The following is a 9462-nucleotide window of genomic DNA, read 5'->3' on the forward strand; positions in this document are numbered from 1 at the left end:
AGAGTCTACACATATAAACAGAATCAGAAATGAGAAAGGAAAAATCACTACAGATACCACAGAAACAGAAAGAATTATGAAAGAATACTATGAAACATTATATGGTAACAAACTGTATAACCTAAAAGGAATGGAAAACTTTCTAGGAAAATACAACCTTCCAAGACTGACCCAGGAAGAAAGAGAAAATCTGAATAGACTAATTACCAGCACAGAAATGGAATTGGTAATCAAAAAACTACCTAAGAACAAACCCCTGGACCAGATGGTTTCACTGCTGAATTTTATAAAACATTTAGTGAAGACCTAATACCGTCCTCAAAGTTTTCCAAAAAGTAGATGAGAAGGGAATACTCCCAAACTCATTCTATGAAGCCAACATCACCCTAATACCAAAACCAGGCAAAGACCCCACCAAAAAAGAAAATTACAGACCAATATCCCTGATTAACATAGATGCAAAAATACTCAAAAAAGTATTAGCAAACCGAATTCAAAAATACATCAAGAGGATCACACACCATGACCAAGTGGGATTCATCCCAGGGATGCAAGGATGGTACAACATTCGAAAATCCATCAACATCATCCACCACATCAGCAAAAAGAAGGACAAAAACCACACGATCATCTCCATAGATGCTGAAAAAGCATTTGACAAAATTCAACATCCATTCATGATAAAAACTCTCAACAGAATGGGTATAGAGGGCAGTACCTCAACATAATAAAGGCCTTATATGATAAACCCACAGCCAACATCATACTGAACAACGAGAAGCTGAAAGCTTTTCCTCTGAGATTGGGTACAAGACAGGGATGCCCACTCTCCCCACTGTTATTCAACATAGTACTGGAGGTCCTAGCCACAGCAATCAGGCAACACAAAGAAATAAAAGGCATCCAGATTGGCAAGGAAGAAGTTAAACTGTCCCTGTTTGCAGATGACATGATATTGTACATAAAAAACCCTAAAGAATCCACTCCAAAACTACTAGAACTAATATCTGAATTCAGCCAAGTTGCAGGATACAAAATTAACATACAGAAATCTGTGGCTTTCCTATACACTAAGAATGAACTAACAGAAAGAGAAATCAGGAAAACAATTCCATTCACAATTGCATCAAAAAGAATAAAATACCTAGGAATAAACCTAACCAAGGAAGTGAAAGACCTATACCCTGAAAACTACAAGACACTCTTAAGAGAAATTAAAGAGGACACTAACAAATGGAAACTCATCCCATGCCGTTAGCTAGGAAGAATTATTATCATCAAAATGGCCATTCTGTCCAAAGCAATATACAGATTTGGTGCAATCCCTCTCAAAATACCTACAGCACTCTTCAATGAACTAGAGGAAATAGTTCAAAAATTCATATGGAACCACCAAAGACCCCGAATAGCCAAAGCAATCCTGAGAAGGAAGAATAAAGTGGGGAGGATCTTGCTCCCCAACTTCAAGCTCTACTACAAAGCCACAGTAATCAACACAATTTGGTACTGGCACAAGAACAGACCCATAGACCAATGGAATACAATAGAGAGCCCAGATATAAAACCAACATACACGGTCAATTAATATATGATAAAGGAGCCATGTATATACAATGGGGAAATGACAGCCTCTTCAACAGCTGGTGTTGGCAAAACTGGACAGCTACATGCAAGAGATTGAAACTAGATCACTGTCTAACCCCATACACAAAAGTAAATTCGAAATGGATCAAAGACCTGAATGTAAGTAATGAAACCATAAAAGTCTTAGAAAAAAACATAGGCAAAAATCTATTGGACATAAACATGAGCATCTTCTTCATGAACATATCTCCCTGGGCAAGGGAAACAAAAGCAAAAATGAACAAGTGGAACTATATCAAACTAAAAAGCTTCTGTACAGCAAAGGACACCATCAGTAGAAGAAAAAGACATCCTATAGTATGGGAGAATATATTCATAAATGACATATCTGATAAGGGGTTGACATCTAAATTATATTAAGATCTCACAGACCTCAACAAACAAAAAGCAAGTAAGCCAATTAAAAAATGGGCAGAGTTGCTGAACAGACTCTTCTCCAAAGAAGAAATTCAGATGGCCAACAGGCACATGAAAAGATGCTCCACATCACCAATCATCAGAGAAGTGCAAATTAAAACCACAATGAGATATCACCTCACACCAGTTAAGATGGCCAACATCCAAAAGACAAACAATAACAAATGTTGGCGAGGATGTGGAGAAAGGGGAAACCTCCTACATTGCTGGTGGGAATGTAAACTAGTTCAGCCATTGTGGAAAGCAATATGGAGGTTCCTCACGAAACTAAAAATAGAAATACCATTTGATCCAGGAATTCCACTCCTAGGAATTTACCCTAAGAATGCAGCAGCCCAGTTTGAAAAAGACAGATGCACCCCTATGTTTATCACAGCACTATTTACAATAGCCAAGAAATGGAAGCAACCTAAGTGTCCATCAGTAGGTGAATGAATAAAGAAGATGTGGTACATATACACAATGGAATATTATTCAGCCATAAGAAGAAAACAAATCCTACCATTTGCAAGAATATGGATGGAGCTAGAGGGTATTATGTTCAGTGAAGTAAGCCAGACAGAGAAAGACAAGTATCCAATGATTTCACTCATCTGTGGAGTACAAGAACAAAGAAAAAAGTGAAGGAACAAAACAGGAACAGACTCACAGAACCCAAGAATGGACTACAGTTACCAAAGGGAAAGGGACTGGGGAGGATGGGTGGAAAGGGAGGGATAAGGGGGAAAATGGGGCCTCACGATTAGTACACATAATGTAGCCGGGGGAGCCACGGTAAAGGCAGTATATACAAAGAAGACAAGTAATTATTCTATAGCATCTTACTATGTGACTGTAATGGGGTATATGGGGGGGACTTGATAAAAGGGGGAGTGTAGTAACCATAATGTTTTTCAAGTAGTTGTACATTAACGATGTCAAAATAAAAAAAAAAAACACTCCCAAGAAAGGAGAGTGTGGCAACCTCAGAGAGGAGGTGCACTTAAGGATTTAGGGTCTGGGGTTTTTACAGGGCTTTTTTGGGTAGAAGTCAGTATAAGGCATGATGTATACAGGTGATTTATAATATCTTTTAAGTTTTGCTTTTAAGAAAGGGGTATTTAGGTGACTGTGCTGACCTGGATCTCAGCATTCTTTGTTCACATTGGTATATTTGTACCTTTGAGGTCTGTCTCCTGCCCTGGTTTCAAAGTTACTCAATTAAGGGGCAGGAAGAAGAGGAAAAAGTATCATAGGTTAAGTTAAAGAATAAGCTGAGCCTTTTTGCAGGCTAAGTAGATTTTACAATTGCATCATCTAATTTTTACAATGAAGACACGGGCTGCACTGGGATACTTTTTCTTTACCTGGGGAATATCTGGACATTCTAAATTACTCCAAGCCTTCGGAACTTCAACTCATTAACTCATTAACTCCGTAAGTCCTCTCTGGCTCTCTGGTTTTATCTGGTTAACTGAGTCCCTTTTAGTGGGCTTTATTGCCTTTATTCTCTCTCCACCTGGTTCCTGTCTATTTTTCTGACTAACAGTTTAAACTTTGCAAAGCACTAAAATGACCAAACCACCCCTCTCAGCTAACATGAGTGAATGGTTCTTTACCAACTGCAGCTTTAACCTCACTCTGCTCTTTTGCCTTTAAAATAAAATTCACCAATACTCATAGAATTACTTCCATTTCCTGACAGCCCCTAATCCAGAGTGAACCCCACTTTCTTGAACACAAGTCCAAACTCCAACAAGCCCCACTGGAAGACTTTCTTACTGGAATGCCTACTGGGCATATCAATAAGCCCAATTTTGTTGGATTACAGTGTATTCCTGGTGGTCTTTGATTAATGGGCATCAAGAGGGAAGGGGGAAATTCTTTAGTTAGGATGGTCAGGGAAGTCTTTAGTGAAGTAGCATTGTGAATTCACCATCACAATGTAACTAGGTCACGGGGACGGTAGTACAGCATGGAGAATACAATTAAAGAGTCTATAACATCTTACTATGCTGATAGACATTTGGATAGACAGTCGCTGCAATGGAGGGAGTGAGGACTTGGGAATGTGGGTCAATGTTGAACCACTGTATAGTGTATGTGAAACCATAAGATTGTATATCAATGATACTTTAATAAAAAAAAAAGAAGTAGCATTGTGCTGAGACTGAAAGGTAAGAGGACAGCCATTTGAAGATGGGGAAAGAATATTCCTATTAGAGGGAAAAGCAAATAACTTGTATTTTTATCTAGCATTTAAAATTTTCACATACATCACCTTTGAACATGGATTTTAGGGTATGGGGAGATTTGTTTTCTATGTTCAATTGTGAAAAGCTTTTAGAGAAAAAGAAATTTGAGGTGTCATGTAAAGAGGTAAGGAAGTAGAATGTAGAAAGACGAGGACTAGGGCAGTTTAAGTGTGTGCAACCCCAAGGAAAGTTTAGCCCCAGGTTTACCCTCTCCCATTCCCATCCAGGATCTCATTCTTTGTTGGCTCTAAATCAATCCTTCCTAAGGTTTTAACAGCTAATTAAAAATAGAACTGGTAACTATCCTGTTCAGAAGTATATTTATTAAGAAAAGGCTTCTTGAAAATAAAAAAAAATTTAAAAAGCCAGAGTTAATATTTCTGGCAAGTGGGGACTCAGGTCTTTCTTAATTTTGGACCAGAAATAGATGTAATAGTGATCTTGAACTGCTACGAGGGGAACTTGAAGTATAACGATGCTAATAGGGATACTGCTTACAAAGAGTGTTCCAGAAATTGTACTGCTCCAAGATTTTAGGAAGTGGGAGGGAGGTAAAGATTCCTTAGTCAAATTCTTTACTAAAAGCTGAATACTATTGTCCTCTCTTGGAGATTTATATTGCACATTAGAATATTAAAGGCCCTGAAAAACTTAACAAAAATATCAAAGGCAATTTGTTTAGCACAGTGATAATGAACTTGATTGGCTAGAGAATACCTCCCTTTGACCACTTTATACTCTGAGGGATTAATTTCTGTGTAATACACATTTGGACACACTGTTGCTGAGAAGTCAAGCACTGCCCTAGAGGCCACTGAAGTGGGGTTTCTTATTTTTGAAATGGGAGAGGTGATTGGATTGGGCTGCACAGGATCCTGGTGTAACTCCACAGTTTCACCATAGATGAGCTTTAGCACTATGCATTAGATATCACCCTTTCATTCCCTTCGTATCTTTTTAAGTCAGGAAATGCCTAGCAATGCTTTTTTTTTTCCTGGATACTGTTTGTACAACTCAAGGCTGAACTTCCAGGCTGCAGTGTTATTTATGGTGGCATTATAATATTCAAGGATTTCCACTTTTCCCTAATTGCTTGCTAATCTCGACTCTGTTTGTACTTCACTATTTCTTTTACAGAGCTTCTCTATAAAACTTAAGGTTTTCATATCCAGCATGTTAATCTTCCTTTGTATTGCTATCACTTTCCTTGGCCATAATTTATCAAACTGTTGGCAGAACACAAATAAATGATGCAGAGAACCTATAGCATTGGCATTCTTTGGCCTATAGTTCGCCACATTGGCTTTTATTAGCTGGGAGCATAAAATGAACACAGAGAATAGGAGACTTATTATTAATAGTGTGCCAACATGGTTTGTTTCCTAAATATTTTAAGGACATATTTCCTAAGAAAAATATTTCAGAAACATATATTATTACTACAATATGGGGAAAATTCAGTTGTGTTACACTTATCCCAAAGCAGTTTCTGCTGGTCTGGATCCTGGAGAAGAAGTCATCAAAATGAGATTAAATGTGCAAGAAATTTATTGGAGGAAATACCTGTTACAGAAACTAGGAAGGGAGCCTGAAGAGGTTCAGAGAGCCCTCAAACTGAGGCAAATCTAACCTGAATGGATGTGGAGAGGGGAGGAAGGGGCAGTAATACTAAGGAAAGTTCAGCAAGGCCTTCAGGAAGCCCTGGAGCCTCCCCATCAGAGGAGTGTCTTGTCTCCTAGGAATGGGCCTGTTTGAGTAACTGCCATGTGCCTGGCCAAGAGCAGCCCACGGGAAACACGGTCTCAGTCCAAACAGATTAATACATCTCAGAGAACACTAGCTGGGGCCTTCAGTTACTCTCCCTGCTCTCTAGGATCTGAGGCACTTTCTCATGGTCCTCACGTATGATTCTCAAAATTTATTGTTCATACAAATCACCCCAGAATCTTATTAAAATGCAGATTGGGCAGATCTGCGTGGGGCCTAAATTTACTTCTAATGAGCTCTCACATTCCATGATGCTGTTGGCTACAGACCTCACTTTGTATGGCAAGGTCCTAGAGTGTACTTGGAGGAACCTTGAGCCATCCAGGGACTATGGAGAACTCTTCACAGCCTTAATTCCTCCTGCCAATGTGCATCATTGTTACACCAGGTATCTCTGTTACAGTCAGATGTATACACTTCCAGGTATTTTTTTTCCCATTCAAATAATTCATTCCCCTTTCCTCTAATATCATAGCTGTCACTATCTCTGGTCACACTGCTTTGTCACAACTCAGTAATGGTCATCTCTGTGTTCTCTCTTTATATGCATTCATTTTTTGGTACTAAGAGAGGGCTTTGGCCCTTTGTGGTCTAATAATATCCCTTCTTCTCCCCAGTTATCTGGTTTAAACAGTTGATGTTTCTTAATCTTACGCAAAAATTTCAGGCACCTCCTTCCAAACATATTGGGCTCTAAAGTCCATCCTACATAGAAATTCTGGTGCAGCCAGTTATATTTCTCTTCTATGTGAGAGTTCAGAGAGATCTGGCTGATGCATGTCTTCTAGGTCGCCTGAAGACTTATGCAGCTATCATCCTAATACCATGTGGCTCTTCTACTGTTAAATCCATCCATTCCCTTCCTTCACTCTAGTCACTAGCCTTTTTGTATATCTTAACTCCATTCCCTATCCAGTGCCTACTGTGTAAAATAGCAGTTTTCATATTTTTTTAAAACCCTTAAAGTTCTTTCATCAGAGAAAGGTTGAATAAAACAGATTGCATGAAAGAATGGGACATAAAATTAGAGGGGTAACTAGTGTTTAAGCATTACCATGAAGGCTATGGGAAGCAAGTACAGGATTTTAGGGAAGAAAAGACATGGCCTGACTTGTACATTTGAATGATTACTCTGACATATGTGAGGATGACTTAAAGAGGGTCCAGATGGAATCAGAGACGAGGAAGGAGGGTTTGGGAACATAAGGGATATGAAGGAATCAGAATGATCAGGACTTGCCATCTGGGTATGAAGGCAATGAGAGAGGAGTATAGGGTGTCTCTCAGGCTTCACGCTTGGGCAATTACTGATGAAGGGGTGCCATCACTCCAGTTACTGACATGGGGAAGAGGGAAGGAAGAACCGTTCAGGGAAAAAGATACTGAGTTCAGTTTTGAACTGAATACAACCATTTGGGTAAATTGATGTGGAAATCAGTGACATCTGGTTTAGAGGCCCCTCTTGTATCCAGTTGTCTATGTTACTATTTGCAGACCATTCTCAGCCTCTGTTTAGGCAACTGCTCAAAGTTTCTATTAGGTAGTCTTTTTCAACTGAATTGCCTATAAAGTCTTGCTTTCTCCCAATATATTCTGCAAAGTGAAGATTTTCTCCACTTCTTACTTCCAAAATTATTTCTCTCCTCTTTCCAAAGTGCTCTTTGCATAACTGAGATTGGTGTTCTTTCTACTGGCCACACTCTTAAGCACTCAGAGAATCAAGGAGGGCTTTTTTATCTTTGGCAGGGTCGTTTTCCCTCTAGAATCTGAGCTTAAAAGACTTTAAGGCTCTAACTATGAGTAAACAGGAATTAAAAGAAAAATATGGGTGTACTCTGCAGAAGGCAGGATAGACTGGATTGCTGTTGACATGTGGTAAGAAATGAGGTATCATGTATAATAAACTGGATATATTGTACTTTGTTTGAAAAGTGAAGTTGTACTCTGCATTGTTTTCTGTTACATTTTAACCTGGTAGTTTTCAAATTTGAGTTTAAAATCTTTGGCAGGTCACTAGGAGAGAGGATTGCTGAGTAGTTGGAACTTCAGGCCCACCACCACTGTCTCAGCCAGAACAACCTAATCTATTTTACATAAGCTTTCACTGAAGAAAGGATTCTATGGCTTTGTTAAAGTGTGAAAACCACTATTTTACACAACAGAAGCTGTAAGACATATGACGAGGTCATGATGGAAGAGTTCAGAGTGAAGAAAGGAAGGAAAGCTGTTTAATAATAGATGGACACATAGGCAGTGATTGGATAACTGCAGAAAAGTTTCAGGAAACCTGGATGCACGGTGACCAAACCCCCCAGTACTTCCAGGCAATTCCTCACCTAGAAAAGAAATACCGTAATGGACTGGCTGCACCATGGACTTCAGGGCTTAGCTTAGTTGAAAGGTTTGAAACTGTTTTTGCTCAAAATGAAGAAATGCGCATGTGCAGACTTCCGGAGACACCCATACAGGGGTTACACAGCCAGGAAACAAGAGGTTAACAGCTGGGATGTCAAAGACAATGAACTGTAAGATTCCTTAAATGGGTCACAGTATTTATGCCAATATTTTTCTTTACATCCGGAACAACTTCTTGCCCCTTCTCCAATTAGCTAACCACTGCCTGTTCTTCTGTAACTCCTTTTAAGAATTCTCTGGAACAAGAAGCCCAAGAAAATTTGGATGGATGGCCCTTCTTTGTGCTACTAACACAAGACATACTTCTATTCCATTTTAATGTTGATTTACTTCTGTTGCTCCATATCTTAGCTCCTTAAAGGAAATTCATGACATCTGAATTTACACCTCCAAAGCATATCTTACAAAGACCTAATAAATACCTGTTCAATTATTAAATCCACAAGGATTACATTAGAATCCCCTCAAAGTAATTCAGGCAGAATTCTTTACAGGTGCTCATGCAAGTACATCCTTGACTCAGAGAAGAGTTTTAAAGGGAAATTAAAACATACCCATGATTAAGGAAGATGGGAGAGAGGAAAGATGTGATATTTTTTGTTTTTGTATGTTTGTGTAAAGGGGCAAGAGGGGATAAATACCTTGAGTAAGAGACTACAGGGCTTGATTAAGGTATCTCGAATAAGGTGACTGATACAATTTCACAACCAATGTATGGAATGCATGTGTTGGTGCAGAGGAGAAATGACACAAACTTAAAAAAAAATTTTGGATGCTGAAACAATCACCCTTACGTTGACTGGCATAACTAGTGCCTTTTACAAAAAAAAGCTCCATGGAGTATAACAAAGAAAAACTGAAGGAACAAAACAGCGGCAGAATCACAGAACCCAAGATCGGACTAACAGTTACCAAAGGGAAAGGGACTGGGGAGGATGGGTGAGAAGGGAGGGATAAGGGCGGGGAAAAAAGAAAGGGGGCATTA

The sequence above is a fragment of the Manis javanica genome, chromosome 9 (genome assembly GCF_040802235.1).
Source record: "Manis javanica isolate MJ-LG chromosome 9, MJ_LKY, whole genome shotgun sequence".
Lineage (NCBI taxonomy): Eukaryota > Metazoa > Chordata > Mammalia > Pholidota > Manidae > Manis > Manis javanica.